Source organism: Amblyomma maculatum, chromosome 11 (assembly GCF_055883805.1).
Source record: "Amblyomma maculatum isolate TAMU_Amacu chromosome 11, ASM5588380v1, whole genome shotgun sequence".
Taxonomy (NCBI): domain Eukaryota; kingdom Metazoa; phylum Arthropoda; class Arachnida; order Ixodida; family Ixodidae; genus Amblyomma; species Amblyomma maculatum.
In genome coordinates this window covers 128,640,228-128,661,009 of record NC_139354.1, presented here as the reverse complement: position 1 = coordinate 128,661,009, position 20,782 = coordinate 128,640,228, and the positions used below count along the sequence as shown (strand labels likewise).

At 44.1% G+C, this 20,782-nt stretch overlaps 1 long non-coding RNA gene across 1 annotated transcript; it reads left to right on the top strand.

Moving 5' to 3' along the window:
* The first annotated feature begins 750 nt into the window (after positions 1-750).
* On the top strand, positions 751-15,945 carry LOC146174945 (uncharacterized). The gene is made up of 2 exons (XR_014701703.1): positions 751-969; positions 15,772-15,945. It is a non-coding gene; the product is annotated as an uncharacterized LOC146174945 (long non-coding RNA).
* The last annotated feature ends 4,837 nt before the right edge of the window (positions 15,946-20,782 follow it).

Below are 20,782 nucleotides of genomic sequence, written 5' to 3'. Positions count from 1 at the left end.
TGCAGTAATACACTATCACATTCTATGACAGTGGCCGCAAAAAGCATCTCGGCAAATTCAATCCACTCAGCGCTGTACACGTGAACAATCAGCTTTCCTTTGCGGCGAGGTTTCCTGTATAGTGTCGGCGTGATCTTATTATTGGAGAATACTTGTGCGTGGTTGTCTGGGACAGAGTTGATGTGCACTCAGTCTAAAGCAACTCGGCATGCAGTGCGCTGCTAGTGCTACATTTAACCTGCTTAATCTCCAAGTCAAGTACGATATAATAAACCAGGCTTTCTCGATTCAATCTAAAGTACTGCATGTATCTGCGTGGGCTTGACACTAAATTCGCCGGTCTCACTAGCATGAGACATGCGCAAAGTGTTTAAAAGTCGATAAGAAAAACAAAGCTGTCATTAGGCAGGCCAAAGCATTAGGCGCGTGAGCGCGGTACAGCGCAAGAAACGTGCAAAGTAAATCTAGAAGTCTGGTGGTTGCGTGCTTTGTTTTCCTAAAATCCGCTCTTCTTCTGCTGCATTGGCGAAATACTTGGATTTTTTTCTGCAATATTGCAGAAATACTGCAGAAGACACGTTTTCATCGTCAACAAACCCGCCGTAAACTCGGAAGCAGACCTACGCAGCTTGCGTTTCTACGAGCGCCGCCCGCTGCCGATCCACACTACCGGAGTGACGGTGGCGCCACCTCTAGGTCGATCTCGCCGCGAATACTTCGTCGCGTGGTCAGGTCACTGAAGGAGCACGAAGCTGTCGCTTCGCGGGACAGCTGGGTCGAATTGGACCCCAGTCGTGTTGTCGATGTTGTCGTGCGTAGCGGCGGCGTCGCTTTGGATTCTGGTCGAGTGATTGCTGAAGGCGCCATGTTTTTGCAAGGAGCGTCGGCTTAATGGCAGGATCGGTGTCACTTTTCATCAGCGACGAAGAATCTTCGTTGGTTCGCCGCATAGCAACCTCACCACCGAAGGTAGGTCTATTTAGCTTCTCCTTGGTGGCCTAGGGTACCTTTATCGAATGTAGGTCTGGTCCGGTGACGCAAAGAGGGACTTGAATAGCGATGGGAAGTGTGACAGACGGAGTGGCGACGCTGCGCTACCCTCCTCAGAAGTCGTCGATTTCCCTTGGTCACTCGCCATGACGGGGTCATGGGTGGTCGATGGCGAAATCAAGCAGACTGATACACTTGTATGAACAGTGGCGGATGATGTATTGAGTCTCAACACAATGGGAGGTGTGAAGTCGATTAGTAGATGTCTTCCAGGAATCGCGTTTCCTGGAGCTTGAGGGTCTTTCGTAGACTTGGTGGGCGGGAGCCATGTGGCGGCTTACAGGAACAGGATGGTAGAGGCGAGGGCGTTGTGTGTCTCACATCATGAAGGCGAGCAGCGTAGCGCTCCGCAGTAACGCGCGGTCGGTGGCTGTTCGAGAGCGGTCGTCGCTGCCGGCGTTGCACCGAAATCTTGCTGCACCTCCTTCCGGACGATGTGTGTAAGTGTCAGTACTTGGTGCTGCTGATGTGACTGTAGCAGCCAGCGAAGTTCTCGGATGACGTCTTTGATAATATTCCCAGGTTGTGATTGCCCAGGGACGTTTCAGCGACGCGGATAGTTAAATATTGAGGATGGCGAGAGTACTGCCTGGCTCGGGAGTCAGGGGTCCTCTTCATGGTGGACATTTCCTCAAAAAAAAAAAAACTCAGCAGTTATTTTCAGAACGGTCCTGGCAGTTCCTGGAAAAAGCATCTCTTTGACGCCTCCTATCGGAATATGTACAGGGTCGTCCACTTCCAGCTATAACACACTCACTACTTTCAAATCGCCTTTGCATCCGACCCGGGCACGCTATAAAGGTAAATGGCATGCCATGTGAAGCACCACGTGCGGGTTTCTCTGCGCTCCTGTCGCTTTTCTTCGATACTATCTGCGTCGGACGCAAGGTTGCTTTGAAAGCAGTGACCATGTTATAGTTAGAAGTGGATGGCCCTGTAAGTTTCTTTTTCAAGCATCGTGACGACAAAGGCTCTTTTTCTTCGTCACGGACTCATAGGGAACTGTACTTTAGACTTGAAAAGTAGTTGAACACTCCCCTTCCTCACAAAGCTGGAAAATGGAAAATAGCTGGAAAGATTCCTTCTTGAAGTCCTCCCATTTCTTTAGGGAGGACTCTTGGTTTTCAAATCGCGTTCAGACTGCCAAACCCAGTGAAAAAAAAATGTTTTGAAGCTTCAAGGCGTCATCCCATGTCTTAAATGCCGCAACCCGGTAGCATTGATCCAGCCAGTCCTCCGAGTCGTTTGCCTGTGCTCCACTACTAAATTGTGGTTGTCAGAGCTGCTGGACGATCAGAGGAAGATATTGTTGCTCATACGTCATTGGCTGTGTTGATGTCTTTCAGGGGCGTAGTGGGTTCCAGTAACCCGGCGGCAGGCGGTAGTGTTTGTAACCGGCTGCTGGATCTGCGTGCAGGTCTCCCGGGGAGACACAAAAAAGGCTGTTTTCTTGGCTTGACAGCGGAGTCGCGGAATATGAAGGCCAGCACCTCCACCAGATGTCACATGATGGTGACAAATATGTAGGTCACAAATGAACAGACAGGGAGCCATAAGATTGAAATGAACATTTTTTTGGGCTGACTTACGCCCGCAGAGAACTAAGGAATTCGCCATAGGCGATAGCAAGAAGCGCGCTCGTTCGTCGTCGAAATACGAATGTTCGTTTCACTCGTCAGCGCTCAATTTAAAGACGGCAACTAAATATCTAGATAACACCGCAGACGGTGACTAACATACACTGGAACATTGCTGAAGCACACGTGCCTGGCTGGAATCTTTCGAAATACATTTAGAAGCATCTACTACAACAAAGGAAATCATACAGCCGTGTTGGGCGACAACGATTATGAATGAACAAAAATACTTTATCAATCTTGGCTACAATCACCGTGATAAGGCCATATGCTGCGACTGCTATAAAAAAACAACAAATAGAGTTTTGAATATTTTGCGGCGTTATATATTGTATTTCCTTGGACGAACCAGAAGATCAAATCAGTCGGCATTTTCGACCATAAAACCTGACTATCATTGGAGGGTCAAATTCTAAAGTTAATGCTCAGTTACTTTGGTCTTCTGATGAGAAGAGAGGAGTAGCTGGAGAAAGATTTGATGTTGGGAAAGGTTGAGGGTCCCCTAGAAGGGGCAGGCAGTGAACGCGGTGGTTAGATGACATCCTCGAGCCGCTGTAGATGAAGGTATGTGATGTTAGAAAGATAGTAAGACACCGGAAAGCGTGGCGTGATATGGTCCATTGGGTCACGAAGAGTCGGACTCCGCTGAATGACTGAACTGAACGGATATTCCATTATCAATTCTGTTTTTATTCCTTACAGGTGGCCATTTAAAGGGGTGTTATATAAACGGTGGGAATGTACTTCAAGAACTAAAAAGAAACTGTGATTTTTATTAAACATTTCAGGTGATAGGTTACACATTCTTCAAACACAGATGACAATGCGGTGGCTACGATGTTATGGGGAAGGCCGTTTCAGTCTGTAGCTCCTTCAAAGAAGAGGGAAGAAGAAAAGGTGGTATACTGTGTGATGGTGGGCGCGCAAGTTGAAGTGGATGACTTGTGTGGTGAGAAATGCTCGTAGCGACTTTGATGAACGGGGCTTGGAACAGAGGTGAATAAAAATACTTGTGAAAAAGAGCAACGCTTGCAATGCGGCGACGAAAAGAGAGTAGTGGCAATCTGGAGTGTTCTCTGACTGCCGAGCACTGCTGTCATATGAGTATAGAGAATGAATGAAAAGGGCGGGACAGTTTTAAACAGTTTAAATTGCAGTGATTATATATGCTGTATGTGGGCTCCAGATGGCAGATGCATATTCTAATTTCGATTTTACAAGAGATTTATATGCGAGCAATTTCACTTGTCAAGTCATCGGTATACAAGGAGGTAGAGGCGGTCATTTTCGGTAGCCTCCCACTTTTGTCAGGTAACTAATCAAAGAAGGTCAGGCAGGACGACCGCTGTCCTGTGGATTGGCCTCAGCCTCTGACCCAGGTCCCTGCTGACAAAAGTATTCATTATAAATGAAATCGTTACTATCTCCGTTTAGAGAGGCAGCCCCTCTTTCTTAAGAGTTCAGAGTCTCCTTCTCACTTTCATCCCCCACTCCCCTTCTACATAAATGTTTCTCATGAAATTCCTCAAATTTGTTCCGTTTTGCGTGCCACCGGGCCTCAACAACAAAAGTTGGAAACCGGGCAAGTCGTTTTCGTTTTTCTATTGTGCTCATTGGCGGTAGGCCACCTATGTTCCACAAATTGCTCAGGTGGATACCTCTGTTCCCCACTTCGATATGAGTAACGGGTTAACCACATCTACATTGTTGGTCGCCACTTTGAAAGGAAAAGACATCCAGTTCCGCACACAACGCAAGGACACTTATGTGAAGGATATCCGGGAGGAAACATTACTGCTTTCTTTATCCCCCTCCCAAAAGTGACAGGTTGCACATTCGGTACCTAGTAAGAAAGCTTTCTCATGAACTGTCGCTTCAGGAGTAAGGCGCTCAGAAAAAGAAAAGACTCAACCCTAAATTCAGCATAGGCGACACTCGAAGAATGCCCGCCGCAGGACATGGATGCTTTCTCCATTATGGGGCCTCTTTCGTGACAAAAGCAGCTGAATTTATAACCCAGAACAGGTAAAGATGGAAGCGGCCTAATAACCCCTACCTTGTTACTTCGTGAGAATGACAGGCTATCCACGATCAAATAGAAACATTTCTTCGGGACAACATTAATCAGCCTATCAAGGAGCTTCTGGGAGCCTCAGTCGTTTTGGTAAAGAAGAAAGACAGCACCCTTCGCTTCTGCGTTGATTACTGGCACTTGAATAGCATAACGAAAAAAGTCGTCTGACAACACAGTGGACCGATTATGCAAATTCTTCCCATTGGTGGACTTGAATAGCGGTTATTGACAAATTGAGGTCGGCAAAAGAGATCGCGCTAAGCCGGTATTCATCATACCGGACGGCCTATTTGAGTTCCAGTTGATGTCATTCGGCCACTGCTTCGCGACAGCGACGTTTCAAAGCGGAATGGGCACTGCTGGAGGCTAGAAGTGGGATATTTGTCTGGTATACTTAGATGATGTCGTCTTCTTCTCAAGCTTTGAAGACCACCTCAAAATGCTTCGGACAGTGCTCGAGGCATTTAAGAGATCAGGGCTAAGAATGAAACTAAAGAAATGCCACTGCGACTACGAGGAAATATGGTTCCTAGGTGACATTGTCAGCAAGGATGGTGTTTGCCTTTACCCGGAGAAAACAGCTGCGAACGCATAGTTCCCAAAGCTGACCAATAAGAAAGCTGTACGCAGGTTTCTTGGGCTGCGCTCTTACTACCAGCGATTTGACAGGAACCTTTCGCGCATCACTGAACCAGTGACGCAGTTTACAAAGGCTGGCGTACCTTTTAAATAGGAAGCCCCGCACTATTATGCTTTCAGATAAATTAGGTGTCACATAAAGTCCCTTCTTGTGCTCGGGCAATCAGACGACAATGCGAAGACAGAAATTCACACCGATGCCAGCAGCTTTGGCCTAGCTGCCCTTCTTATTCAGAAAATTTACGTACAGGGCAACTTTATCGTGTACGCTAGCCGTTCCCTGTCGAAAGCTGTAGTAACTCTTCGACCACGGAGAAAGAATGCCTTCAAATCATTTGGGCTACATCAAAATTTTGCCCCTATTTGTAAGCACAACCATTCCCGGTTGTGAGTGACCACCATGCGGTACGCTGGCTCTCCAACTTAAAGATCCCCGAGGCCGTCTGCACGATGGAGCCTGCTTCAAGAATTTCACATCACGGTCATCTATAAGTCTGGTTGCAGGCCTTCCGATGGCGACTACTTGTCACGAGCCCACGTTGACGCGCCTCCAAAGGAAGGCGACGAAGAGGCCATCTCGGTACCGGTAAGTGCCAGCAGTTTTAAGTTTTACACAGCAGCGTCACTCGAATCCTGAGTTTAAGGCCCTAGCCAGTTACACTGAATGAAAAATCGCTTCTCCTGCTGCTGTGTTCAGGCGTCAGTTATCGTCATTCGTCCTAAACAATGACGTCGTCGTGAATAAATTCGCAGCAAACGAAACCATGAAGCTCCTTGTAATGCCGAAAAACCTCAAACAGAAGCGTCTGTAGAGCTGCATGATGATTCGACCATGGGGCATCTCGATTTCGCAAGCACGTTGCACAGGATACCCGAGAAATATTACTGACCAGGATCACCTGCCGACGTTGCTCAGTATGTGAAAATGTGATGTGAGTGTCCGCAACGCAAGACGCCCCCAGTCAGACCAGCTGCTCTACTAAGCCCAATACCACCTCCGACTAAGCCTTTTCAACAAATTGAGTTCGGCCTCCATTACCCCTTCCCACATTCGCCAGCAGGGAACAAATGGATCACCATGGCAACTTATTACATGTCCTGTTACGACAAAGCGGAAGCCCTGCCCAATGGTACCGCAGCAGAAGTTTCAAAGTTTTTCTGGAGCGAATTCTCCTGCGGCACGGCGCTCCTGAATTGCTTGTCGTTTACGGCGCAGCTTATGCAGGCCATCTTGCGCTAGAACCAATCGAGGCACCAGAGGACAGCTGCCTACAATCCCCAGACCAACGGACTTAAGGAGAGCCTCACCAAAACGATCGCAGACATGATAGCAATCTACATCGAGGCCGAACACAAGACCCGAGACGATATCCTGCGTGCTTACGAGTTGTTCGCGTATATCATGGACATCCAGGAGACAACTAGAGCGACCCCGTTCAAGCTTGTGTACGGCAGGGAGCCCACAATGACGTTCGGCGCAATGCTGCTGCACGTAACCGACGAGAAGAACCTGGATGTCACCGCCTATCTTTAACGTGCAGAGAAGCGTGACGGCTTGCTTAGCTGCGCATAAAAAACTAGCAACACACTCACGATTTTACGGCGGAGCACTACAACAGAGCTCACGCAGGCCATCTGCACTACAGCCAAACGAGCTAACGGAGGACAACTACCTACCACGGAGCAATGGACTTAACTGAGCGCCTCAAAAATTATCACTGAGCTGATCGCAATGTACGTCGACGCCGAACAGAAAACCTGAGACGCCATCCTGTCGTAATTGATCTCCTCGTATAACCCGGCCATCTAGGAGTCAAACTAGAGCGACCCCGTTCAAGCTTGTGTATGGCGGGGAGCCTACGACGACGCTCGACGCAATGCTGCCGCACATACTGGAGGAGGAGAACCTGGACGTCCCCGGCTACCTTCAACGTGAAGAGGAAGCGTCACGGCTTGGCCTACTGCGCATAAAAACCAGCAACACACTGACGCCCGACATACAACTTGCGACGGCGTAAGGAAGAGTACAGGCCGGAGGAAGTGTGGGTTTGGAAATCGACAACACGAATCTGTGTACTGAAGTTTGAAAACCAACAAATAGAAATTTTTGAGGAACATAAATCCCTTGGTGTATATTTTTCATCTCATTTAAACTGGAATGCTCATGTTGAACATATCTGCAAAAACCTCTCTTCTGTCTGTGGGGCCCTTCCGCGATGTCGTGCAACTCCACCTATGAAGTTTAAACTACAAGTTTATTACGCATTATTTTTTTCTCACCTTAGCTACTGTAGTTTAGTGTGGGCCACAATGACCAAGGCAAACATAAATAAGCTTCTCGTATTGCAAATGAAAATTGTTCGAATAATAGCTAATGTTGATTATGCGACTACCTCCAAATATGCATTCCAACCACATAACATTATCCGTGCTGATCAATTGTATAATTAGAGGTTACTACAAATTATGTGTTTTTCGAAGGCGCCCATTGCCGAATTTTATTCTTCCTTAGCATCTTTGGAGATGCATCGTGCTAACATACACACAAGAAGTACTAACGCATTGAATGTATCACGTTTTCGCACTGATTATAAATTACAAATGCTATCTTACAACCTGCCCCATGTTTTAAACACTTATCAAAATAGAATAGGATACACAAAAGCCGAGCTGCGCAAATAATTTGTTGAAATGTGATTTTAGGCTTCTGTTTGTAGATTTCTGAATGTTTGCCCAGTTGACATTTTTCTCTTCAGTTAGTGCACATTTCAACTGGTTTTCTTTGTTCCGTTTACTTTAAAGCTTATTAGTAAGTTTACATGCGTATTTTTTTTGTTATTGAATGTGACTACTGTATGTACGACTGATTTGGAGATTCCCTTCACCTTTTGTCTGCTGCTGCTTGTATGGGTTTCCTGGAGACTGTCGAGCTGCGAAGGCAGCTTTTATCCGGGAAACACTCCAGTTGAACCTGGAAAGAAACTTATTATTGTACTGTATTGTATACGCTGCCGCAGACTGAGTGAAAAGCTATTTAGATGGTAGTTCGGACCATACAGAGGTCATCCCCGACTGCCCGACCACATTCTAAAAGCACTGGGCTCGCCCAGAAATCGTCCACATTGTGCGCCTCGAACCCTATTACTCTCGCTAAAGTTACTTTAAAATTTAGTGTTTAGTTTACCTTTCTGTGTTTAATTTGTAAGCATTCGGTCGATGCCTTTTTTAACGAGGGAGTAATGCCGTAAAACATTCAAGTCATTAATTGTTCTTTTCTCGACAGGCACCAGCATGAGGCTTTATCACTCTGATTCTGGCACGCCTATTCGTTCTATGTTCTTCGATCACAATTGTTGTCGCGAGACGCAGCTTTATCGGTTTCTTTGTCACACAAGATGCTTCGAGATGTTTCTCTATGATTCCGGCCACTCGCGTGTGTTTCTTCTAGGTTGTGCAAGCCACCGTTTACGGTTTTATATCGACCTTTCTTAGCAGCATAAAGGCTGCTAAAAAAAATATCGAGGTAAAATCGTAAACGTAATCGTAATAGTAAACCGTAATTGAGCGCTGACGCGTAAAAACGGCATTCTCTGTTCGACGAAAGTCGAGCACGACAGTTACTTGCACCTTGGCCGAATCGCTAATTTTTTTTTGTGTGGGCGTAAGTCAGCCCAGTAAAGAGTTTCTTGAGTGCTCCACCAGACTCGTCATTTGTGTCATCGGCCAAGTCACCACCTTGGGACAATATGGCAGATCGGAAGAGACGGTGGATTGTTTTAGTTCAACCTGTCTATTCGAAACTGAATAAAAACGATAGAAATTTTGAAGACAAGATCAACAAATTAGTTTGAATTTAGTAGGTTTGAGGAACATTAACCATTTACTGCACCAATTCAATACGCTGTCAAAAGTTTTCGAAGTGTGTATTGATAATGACGATTGGTAATTGTGAGACGATGACTTAGTCGTCCGTGAACATTCGAATGCTATAGAAAACATTCAAGGGTAAGTAGTTTATGTATATTAAGAAGAGAAGGGATCCGAACACAGATCCTTGCGGAACGCCTGACATAACAGCGAGGGATTTAGATAGGTATCTGTAAATATATACTGACTGAAAACGATTGGGTAGAAATTCCTTAATCGATTTTAGTATGTTATGATGCAGGTTTAGCTGCGCAAGTTTAAGTAATAGCCGGTGGTGAGGAACCTTGTCAAAACCTTTCTCGAAATCTGGAAAAATGGTATCCGTTTCTATGTTAAAGTCGACATTATTAAATAAGTAAGGACGAAAGCGGGCTATTTGGGTTTCGCAGGAGAAGCTCTTGCAAGGAAAACCCGTGTTGTGAATCGTGAAAAATCTGCGAGTACATGACGTGTTCAATTATTTTGCAAGGTACGCTAGTTGTTGAGATGGGGCGGTAGATCTAGGGTAAGCCTTGAGTACCTGATGTGTAGACTGAAACATTCGTACCCCTTTTCCGATCAGTTAGAATGGTTGCTTAGTTTAGTGAGGGCGAGAAAAGGATCCAGGTAGATTGAGAGGAAGAAGATGGTTTACAGGGTATGAAGGAGCACTGAACAACAGTAAAAGGGGTGCGCCTAAGTTCGCAGGTCGAGCTAACGTTTCGACAAGTGGACACCCAGACGAAGACAACTCCACTTGTCGGAACGTTGGCTCGACCTGCGAACTGAGACGTACCTCCTTTACCCTTGTTCAGTGCTGCTTCATATTGCAAAAAAAGGAGACATAAATATACTGCACAAGTAAAACTTGCATTTCTCAGTAGTTTTGAAGTATGTAAGTCCGTACCAGCTCAAGATGAAAGTTTCGTAGTGTGAATTTCGATGAAATGCCCTCTTAGAAGAAGGTGATAGCCAGCATGAAGGATTCTATTTGAAAAGGCAGTAATTGTGAAGCCGCGACAAGCTCGGTAGTGAAGACAGATTCAAATGTAATATTGATCTTTGCGCAATCCTGATTAGTGACTGGTTCGTTCGTGTTGCTGGTTAGTTTAATATTAGGATGACGCGTGGGATTTATAACATGCCAGAAATGTTTCGGGTTGCTAATTTTTAGGTTTGGTATATCGATGTAATAGTGTAAGTGCCTGGGGTTGCGAACAAAATGCAAGCATAACTGTCCGGCTTCGCAGTATTTTTCCCATGCAGCAGGCCTGTCGATGCATTTGCCAGAGCGGAAAATTCGTTTCAGTTCGTTTTCGAGCCGTTTTGAGTGCAGGGTAAATCCATGGTTCATTACGTTTAGTTTGAAAGGTAATACTCGGGACAAACGTATCAGCGAGATGGTTAAATTTGTTTTGGACGATTGACCAGTTTTCGTGGGTCGAGCGAGTGTGAAATGCAGATTCGTGTTTAGGAAAAGAGGTGTTAAGATCTTCAGCTGTTGCATTATAGTTCCCCTTATCGTTTAGACGTATCGTTTTGTCAGATACCTGGTTTCGAGTAGACATAAATGAGAATAGAGCTTGTATAAATTTATGATCACTTATTTCTGCAAGATAATAATGAATAATAGGTTTTTGGGGCTATCGGTTAGTATCAGTTCAAATATATTTGCTGATCCTTATGAGGCTCGGGTTTAGTGTGACACTAACTGAGTAAGTTTAAAATCAATAACACTTATAAAGTTATTTGCCTCTTCATGGCATGTTATTGCGGAGCTAGTTATGTTCGGCCAACCAATATCTGGGTAGTTAAAAATCACCAAAAAGAAAAATGCGGGAATTTGGACATGCGGAAAGAAATTTATTAACGCTGTCATTTAGATGGTGTGGCAAGTCTGGATTGGTCTGCAGAGGTTTGTAGCAAACGCCAATCAGCATTGATACGGCGGGGGGGGGGGGGGGGGGGGGGTGACAAATCAGCCACAGCGATTCTATATCAGACGGGCAGACGGTTCCTCAACAACAGGGCATGAAATATTTTGATGAGTCGCAACAAGACCACTGCACCCCCCTCCCCTGGAATCTTTTTATGTCGAGATATGCGGAAATCAGGTACATCAGTTGCGATTTCAGCGTCTGTTATCTAATCGTTTATACAAGTGTCTCTTATAGTACGAGTAAGTTCCTTCTGCAGGAACTTACTCGTACCATACAACTTCACGCTTAGGAAGGAAGCTACGTATATTAGTGAAGTATATAATATATTGTCACGTAGTGTTGACGAGGTCGACGACACAAATGAAAGGTCGATAATTGCACTAAAGAAACTCTTTATTTGGGCTGACTTGCGCCCGCAAAAGAACTAAGCAACTCGGCGACGGCGATAGAAAGAAACGTGCTCGTCGATCGTCGGACAAAGAATGCTCGTCACACTCGCCAACGCTCAATTTAAAGGCTGCTTAGAGCAATCTAGATAACGTCGCAAACAGCTACCAGCACGGGCTGAAACATTGTGGAAAGACACCCGAGTGGCCGGAACCTTCGAGACAGATATCGGTGCATCTTTCGCTACAACAAAACTGATAAAGGTGTGACTCGCGACATCGAGCATTAACAAACAAAAATTACGGAACTGATACGCGGTCCAGAATCAGAGTGATAAGCCTGTATGCCGGCGGCTGTTAAAAAACAACAAACACTGTTTTGAAGTTTTCGCGGCAATATAAGAGAAATGCGCAACAACTTAAACAGGACACAGGAAGAAACACGCACAACAGTTAACGAGTGTGTGTTTCTTCCTGTGTCCTGTTTAAGTTGTTGCACATTTCTCTTATATACTATGTAGAACCAACTAGCCCGACAACACGCTCTTCTTCTGTATATTAGTGAACACTATGGAAAACAAAAGCAGGCAGTGTGAGTAGACGTTTTGTTGATGATTGATTACGTGGCAAATTATTTGCAATTTCATTAACGGTATCTGATGATGCGTCGAAAATATAACGTTTTGGGGGGTTGTGCAGGGTTTTATTGCGCACAGACCATTGGTCGGAATATTCTTTGGCAAATGCAAGTAACTGCTTACGCGCGTGACGAACGAGGCGGAAAAAGTCTTCTCCGACAGGATAGTTTCTGTTTTTCAATTTTCGACTATTAGATAAAAGTGCGTCTTTCGTGTTGTAGGACCAGCATTTTACGATACCAGCACGAGATCGATCGAGTGAGTGATTACCGAAGTGATGGGGTCTTTCATTGTTGGTAGTTTGCACCTGTATTCCTAAATTATGTTGACAAATATCGATGATTAGTTTCTCAGATTAAGTCCATTTTTCAGTTCATGCTCCTTATGTGTACGGTGGTTTTATATTTGCGCGTTTTCTTCCTTCAATAAAGCAGTTGTGAGTGGAGATCTGCCCTGTTACTTTTCTTGTGTCCGTGTGTGTTTTCGTGCCTTGATCTTACAATGAACTCTTACCAGCTCGACCAACAAAACGTTCTTTCGTGTAATTAAGGGGAAGGATGCCATAGAAAATTCTGGTGAGATCTGTATAATGCTTCGTCTAGGAGTGATTCTAGCTCCTGAATCTTTTTCGCCATGTTTATTGTGTTTGTTTACATTTTTTCGTGCCTGTTTTGAGGTTAGTAAGCATTTGGTAGTGCGTTTCTAGTTTTTCCATTCGTTTCTCCAAGTCTTTGTCTGTTAAAACGTTTTGGGTTTTCAGGCCCTGTATCTCAATAATCAATTGTGTCTGTTTGGTGCATAGTTTCTGTAGTTTAGCTAGTACAGTAGTGTTATTATAAGGACTATGATTACCTTCAAGATCACCCGATTACCTGAGTAATGAATTATTTACATGAGCACACTCAACAGCAATGGAAACACAGTCTTGTGGGCTCGGAAACTGCAATAGCATATAGTTGCCTGATTTTTAGCGAAGAAGGCATATGGTTTAGTGACCTGCATAGCGAAGCTGAGTGGATTAGATTGCTGCGTACTGTAGTCACTGAGCCCACAGAGCGGTGCCGGTGGATGAAGCACTTTTGTGCACAGTGTTGCTTGTGGCGCTGCGATGGTCCGTGGTTTAGTAATTTCCGACGAGTGCAGGTCCTCTAGAGGCTTATCCTGGGAGGGGGGGGGGGGGCAGTTGACAGTCGCTTGATGGCAACTGTCAGCGTATCTATTTCAAATTCAAATTCAGATAATAATATTCGAAGCATAATTCAAATTATATAACCTAATTTATATTTATTATAATTACTTTGCTTCTTTTCGTTCTTTTTCATTTGTTTTATGGTTTTCATTACAAATAATATTGTTGTCGTCATCAATGTTATTATTGTCATTATTATTAGCGGCATCTAGACGTGAGTTGTGCCACATGGGCTAACTACGAACTGTACCTTTTGAAGTCGAGGTCGCAGGTGCGCTTATCTTCTTCCAGAGGTGCTAGGCGTAGCTTTCTTGGTGTGCCGGTAGTTGCATTGCTTTCTGCTGTCATCCTGCTACTGCCCAACTACAGTCATGGTTCTCTCTCTTCAACACCGACCAACACAATGAGGCGAACTTTCCTGGTAGCGAACGTCCCTCCTCCACGCGCTCAAGATAATGGTTGGTTGGTTTGTGGGGTTAACCGACCTAAAGTGACACAGGCTATGAGAGACGCCGTTGTGGAGGACTCCGGAAATTTCGACCACCTGGGATTCTTTGAGATAATGTTTTCTCAGGAACAAATTTGCCAAACCGCTAAAAGAGAACGAGCTCCTACGTTGGCATGACTACCGGTCCGCGGACCACGAAGCCGAGGTCATTGCTACGCTACGTGTCAATGTTCGCGAACCACGCCAGGAGCTTGCTTGGCACCCTGCTTCATCGTCGAAGGAGCCTTACGTCGTCGAGTTCCTGTGTGTGGGGAATTTTACTCGTCTGGAGAAATCCGCTGCGAAATACTCTGCCGTTCTTCACCGAGGGCTAGTTGATGTGGATTCGGCGACCAGCTCATCTATCGCCCATATTCCTTCTTCGGTTAACCCACCTAGCGTGAAGAAGAAGCATCAAAGCCCAGCCACCAATGGCGCGTCACGGTCTTTCCCCCTCAACGTCGCCAAACAAAAGAGGTGCCCTACTCTCTGTTTTATGTCCTCTACTTTTGTGTCATCAATCATGGTCGGTTGACCAAACCACTACAAGTCAATGAAATACACTCCGCGTTCCTGCCCACCTGCCGACATTTGAAACCTACGTATGATTCCTGCTCGTCCTCCCACCTTTCCCTTCATGGGCAATCATCAAGAGCTTGTCGAGTCATCGATGTGGCAGATGGTCTGCCGTAATGATGACATGTTTACCCACTAAGTACAAGAAAAATACGATTACAATATTTTTTATCAAGTCGTGTACGAATTATTACAGGGCTGCGCGTCTCGGTTGCTCACGTAGATAGCATGTGCTTTCGGTTGGGATTAAAGAGTTGAAGGTCTGGGCCCATATTGTCGATTTTTGTTCTTTCCATTGTATTAATGACTCAGTCACGCAGTTCTATTTGTCTTCAGTGAACCAACTATCCCCCAGAAATAATCTTCTTGTGGCACTGAAGCTTGCTCATGTTGACCTGCACAGTAAAAAATCTTTTTGCGTTAAAAGGTGCTTATATCCCGTGTTATATTCTAATATCTCCTGTCGATGATATTAGCCAAGCGTGATTTGTTGATTATTGCGTGAGCATCGAACGAGAATATGCGCAACGCTATGAGCTAGAGTGCGATTTCGTTGCCAGACAGATATCTAGCCACTTCCCTCATCATTTTGCTCTTACTTAAGCATCCGCCCCTCCCTTTTTTACTTGTAGCCTAATATTATTTTCCTTTACCTTTACTGAATAGGAATTGATGGTATCGCGAGCGACGTATTCTTTGGTATTACATGGAACCGGATGCTACGAAGCTGCATCTGGAGTATGCAACGTTTTTGCTGATGAGGCGGGAGCTATGGGTGGAGAAAGAGAGCATCGTGAGGCAATCTGTTGGTAATATTGTTTTACTTTAAAGTCGTTCAATTGAAGCAGTGCTAACCATTGGCTTTACAAGATATCTCCCATATATCTTTCTATCGTTATCGATGATAAGAGGTAACCAAGTCCACAATATACCGGAATTAATGGTAAGCATAGTAAAGACAAAAAGATAGCGATTTCGTCTAGGGGTGATGGTGGTATGGGCACTGCGAACGAGGTAGAGAAGAATCCGAAATTGTGATTCCCGTTCTTCCAAAACTGCCAGCTAGGCGCCAAGAATAATAGATTGGTCAACGCTCTCGCGATCACTTTCAAATCGTGGCTGACTACTCGTCGACACGTGCAGATATTTTGTAGAACGAGAGCAGTAGCCAGTGACTCACGCGGCTTATTCTGTTCCATCTGTGTAAATTATGCATCTGTGTATTTTCTTTCTTCTCGCCCTGAATCAGTGTAACCCGCTCGACAATCACCCAAACTGCTCGCCTGGCTGCAAGTGCTACCGGGAAAGGAATCAGCCACTCCTAGGAATGTGTCTGGACCCCAGCCGCCCCCTTCCTGTTGGATACGACGATCCTAACGTTCCTCCTCCCTTGCCTCCACGACCTGTGGCATAATTTGCCGGAGCCTACGTCAGTAAAGCAATAAAATTGTCTTTAAATTGACTGTTTCATATTTTAATATTCTGGTCAATAAGGATCCTGAAGTGTCAGTATTCTGCGCACTATCTGCGTCTGTTACTATGGCAGTAATGTCAACATTGTTTTCAGTTTTTGAGTAAGAGGCAGTGAAAACTACAAACATACCCGATGCAGTAATTGACGTAAACTAAAGTAGTCAAGGTAGCAGAAAGCGAAAACGTAGCTCTAAAGTCGACACGTTGTTCTCCTTTGCGCTTTCTAATCAAACGCGATAGCTTTGTACACAAACACTACACCACTGATGTCAAATCAGTTAAAAATCGTAAAGCGCCTCTGACATGTATCGACGCTACAACCAAGCAGCCGTGACTAACAGATACGGACACATATTGATGATGATGATGACCTCAGAAAAATGGCACATCTAGACGCATTCTTTGTTTTCTTCTAAGTGGCTATACTGCGCTTATAGAAGCAGGCCCACAAGCGTGCTACAGGGTCCATCCAGAGATTGGATGTCTAACACCGCACTACGAAGACGAACTGGCGATGTCTAACGACCGGACGACGAACTTCCAGACTTTGTCTCACACCGGCATGGCCAGCTGTGCCCCCCTTTTTATATGTCTTGCACTGTGCCTTCTAGTAAGTGACTTCTCTCTAACAGAATTTAATCAGAAGGAAACACCGCATAAAAATATATATTAAGAGGTAATGGTTCTGCTAAAAAATACAGACCTCGAAGATTAAGATACGGGTCCAAAGCATTATCAAAGTTTCGGCAGTGCTGTCAAGAAGAAACATGAAACGAAAATAGTTAGCCTAGCTATCTTTGCACCAGTTTTATGGTCCGATGCTGCACCACGATTTAGTTGTTAAATATAGAAACAGAAAACAAAATATTGAAAAGTGTGTAAAATACTCACTGCCTCAGCATAATAGCAGCACTAAGCTACAATAATGTACCAAACACAGTTCAGGAGTCGTGTTGTCGGGATAGTTGGTTCTCCATATTTAAGAAGAAATTAGCGCTAATACATGGACGGTGACAGACGAACACACACATGACGAAAGATAAGCGCTTGTCTTTCATAGCGTAAATTTTTTTCTGTCCCCGTCTAAGTATTAGCGCTAATTTCTTCTTAAATATGCGCCAAATTCTTAGTATGAAATATTGTCTATTATGTACAATCACAAAGAACATATTTCCAGTTTTTGAGCTGCACGTCCATATCTTCTCCATATATTTTGGTTTAAAAGCTGCCTTATTACTTCAGCACTCCAGGAAGAGTCATGAAGCGGTGATTGCTCCGGCACTTGGAGGAGGTGAAGATATATAATTGTACTGTTATTTAAACTTTGGCGGATTATCTCAAAAAATGGGCCCCCAGCATTAGGCGGAAAACAACGCGCAGGTGATATTTAGGCTCAAAAAACTAAATAAGGCATTTTTAGCTTCTTATATACTTTGCCTTGCCTTCATAACAAGCAAGTAACATGGAATTTTGCCTTCTATATTTCAATGAATTGGTTTTAATCGAAATTTAAATTGTTGCGCTGAATCTGGACTGCTGTAATTGGAGTGTTATGTGAAATGCCTTAATGGTAGAGAGCTGTTTCGCAGCGGGTGAGGATTAAGCGATTTATTTATTTTGAACAATATGCTCACCACAAAATATTATCCCTGAAATCTTTACCCATGACTCTGTTTTGGCAGTTTTAATAGGACATGCTACATGAAATACGAGATATAAAAATTGTACATCCACGATTGTGTACGCTCTTCACGTATCACAAGAACGCTTTAATACCTGGGGGAGACAAACAAGACGAATTAAGGAGCATAAAAAGGCTGCCATTATTTGGGCAATAACAATTTCGTTTCCGCCGCACTATGTAAATATTGTTGATTACAACTGAAACGATACTTAGAACTGACCATATCTTATATATTTACTACCACAACTAATAGTGTGCAGTGCTGACGTACTTTTTATTGAAGAATTCTATAGCACAGCTGAAATTCTTCAATTAAAATACAGGTAACGCACTAAACTCTACTCCTCAAACTAAACAATTGCTCCATGATTGACAGCGCGTAGCCACACGGACAAAGAAAGGAAGACAAAGAACGACGACACAGGCCCTCAACTTCAACTTCATTCTGTAGTCACTGATACTCTGCTATGTACCCACAAAAGCACCGACTAGTGGCGATTTTTGATTTTCGTGTCACCAAAAGGTGGCGTTAAAAAGGTACTACCGCAACTGGTAAACACAGACACAGTTTGAGAACAAATTAGGCAAATCATTATTTAAGTAGCCAACACACGGAACAGTAGAAAACTTATATCAAAGGAATTTCCGTAAACTGAGCCAGAACATACTAAAATTAACGAACACAACCAAGCACGGTTGCATAAGGAAAGACGTAGATGCAGCAAAGAAGCAGGAAAATTAATAGAAAACAAAACTAACAAGGTAAAGCTAACAATTAATACAACTAAAGTCATGAGATGAAGCGCACTAAAACCAGAAAAAAAAATACGCATAAACAACAAAGATATGAGGCCAATAGTTAGCATCGCAAAACGAAGAAGATGAGAACTACACAACTAAAACAAGGCAAGAGAAGAAAAGCGCATGAGCAACAAGGATGAAGTCAAAACTTAGCATAGCTAAAGGCTGAAGATGAGACGCATGAAAACGTACGACAAAGATAAAAATCAGTAATTGAATCAACAAAAAACCACGCCAGATCAAATACAGAGAGAGACGGAGGGTTTGCCTACACAATCATTCTTGAGCCTCAATATCTTTGCGGCTTCCATTGTTTCACGTGTCAGCTTATTTCGGCGAGTTTTTAACACTGTGGTTGTTTCGAAGATTGGGTGGCATGGTTTCTTTCAGTCACAGTTCCAGCACTGGACTGGCAGATTCCTAAGGGAGGCACATGATAAGTCATTTTTATGTCCCATTTGACTTTCACTGATGTGTCGGCCCGTTTGACCGATGTATACCTACTTCAAGACGAAGGGATGGAGTACACAACGGTTTCGTGCATTCTGCTAAGGGTTTTCTGTTCCGCTTGGTACTGCCTTTGTTTCGTTTTTCTTTTTCATTTACGATCCGACAAATCTGCGATAAGCGCTCTGAAGCAGAAAAGACAACTTCAACTCCTGATTTCTTTCCTGTGTTTTTGTGCTTTTCCGGTGAGTTTGTGGGTACATAAGCAGAGTATCGGTTATTACAGAATAAAGTTAAAGTTCAGCGCCTGTGCCGTCGTTCTGTATGTCTTCCTTTCTTTGTCCGTGTGGCTAAGCGCTGTCAATCACAGATCAATGCCAACTAGCCCAGCAGCTTGTCCTATTCATAAACAATTGCTGCTTGGCATTTCAGCTTCCTGTCATCACTGACGTATCCAAAGAAAGATCCAACACAGATTGAAAATCTGCTGAAAGCATTTAAAATCCAATGCGCCTTTCAAACAAATAATGCGATGAATTGTAAACATTTTCAACCGGTGTTACGTATCCACCGATGTGTTGTAGGTATTGGTATGCACTCGGATAGTTTCTCTTTAGCTACAAATATTAGAAAACTGGCGCTTGCAGAGCGGATAGCTTCCCTGTAGAAATGGAAGAAGGCCGGCTCTCGGCAATATGTAGGGCTATCACGTGATCGATTTTCTGCCTCCCGCCTACAGTTTTCTTGCCCACTCAGCTGCCTTTGCATTTCGTTTACATGTTCACGAATCTCAAATTTATGCGTACATTGCCTCACAAAGTACCGCCGGAGGTTTCGTAATATGGACGGTCCAAAAATTACTTTACCCAAGTCCTGAATACTACGATTTGACAGAAGCCCATCTGGTCCGGGTTGTACATGAAGAAGAGGCAACCCATAGACTACAAATTATGCACTGATGGCTCCTGCACGGGAGTCTTGTTCACAGCGTGCTTTGCGAACAGGATTCCTATGCCGGAGCTCATATGTCAATGACTTGTTTTTCTTGGTGGGTGTTTTCTCTCTCCTCCATAACAGAGTTCTGGAAAAGTGGTTGCATGACCAATGTATTGCTCTTCTGTCTCGGTGAATTCCGAAGAATTTTATTCCAATCTCACCCTCGCGTTTCACGGTGCTATCCACATATACAGCTGCTTCTTCAACAGTGATATGTGGTCTCAGTGGAGGGACGTGTGGCTTGCGAGACGCCGAACGAATCGGTCGTCCATACCAATTTCTGTACAGTTTTCTTCGTGCAGCCAATTAAACTATTTTCAAGTTTCACCGCAGTTTTGTTCTGTGGCCAATACCCCGGCTCATAGACGACAACGACAAAGAAGAAACGTGTGTTTTGTCACTGCCATGTGGTACCAAATACCATTTTCTACGGATTATAGCTTCGATCAATCTAATAATCTAATAGCACCATCAGCGGACTCAGAATTGTGAAGTGCCCGAGGTGACTTGTGCGCTGCGCCGCATTGCCGCTCAACTAATAAAGAAGTGTGTATTTTCCAGCTGAAAACAAATTGTTACAAATAAAGTATATCGAGTTAGAAGGAGATATATCGGACTATAAGCAGATAACATTTTTAGTAGGTGACCCAGTGTGTTTAATCCTGCAAGCAATGTTTCTGGAAATATAACTGGAAATATTTATCTATCTGGTTCTGTTGTCACGCATTTTGTATTTCGGTCTGCAAACAAAAATACAGATCACGAGTTCAATTACGTTTTTTTTTTTTAAGATATCATCTCGAAAATTATTGAACAGAATTTATCCAACCACAATACGAGCACTGCTTTTGAAATCAAT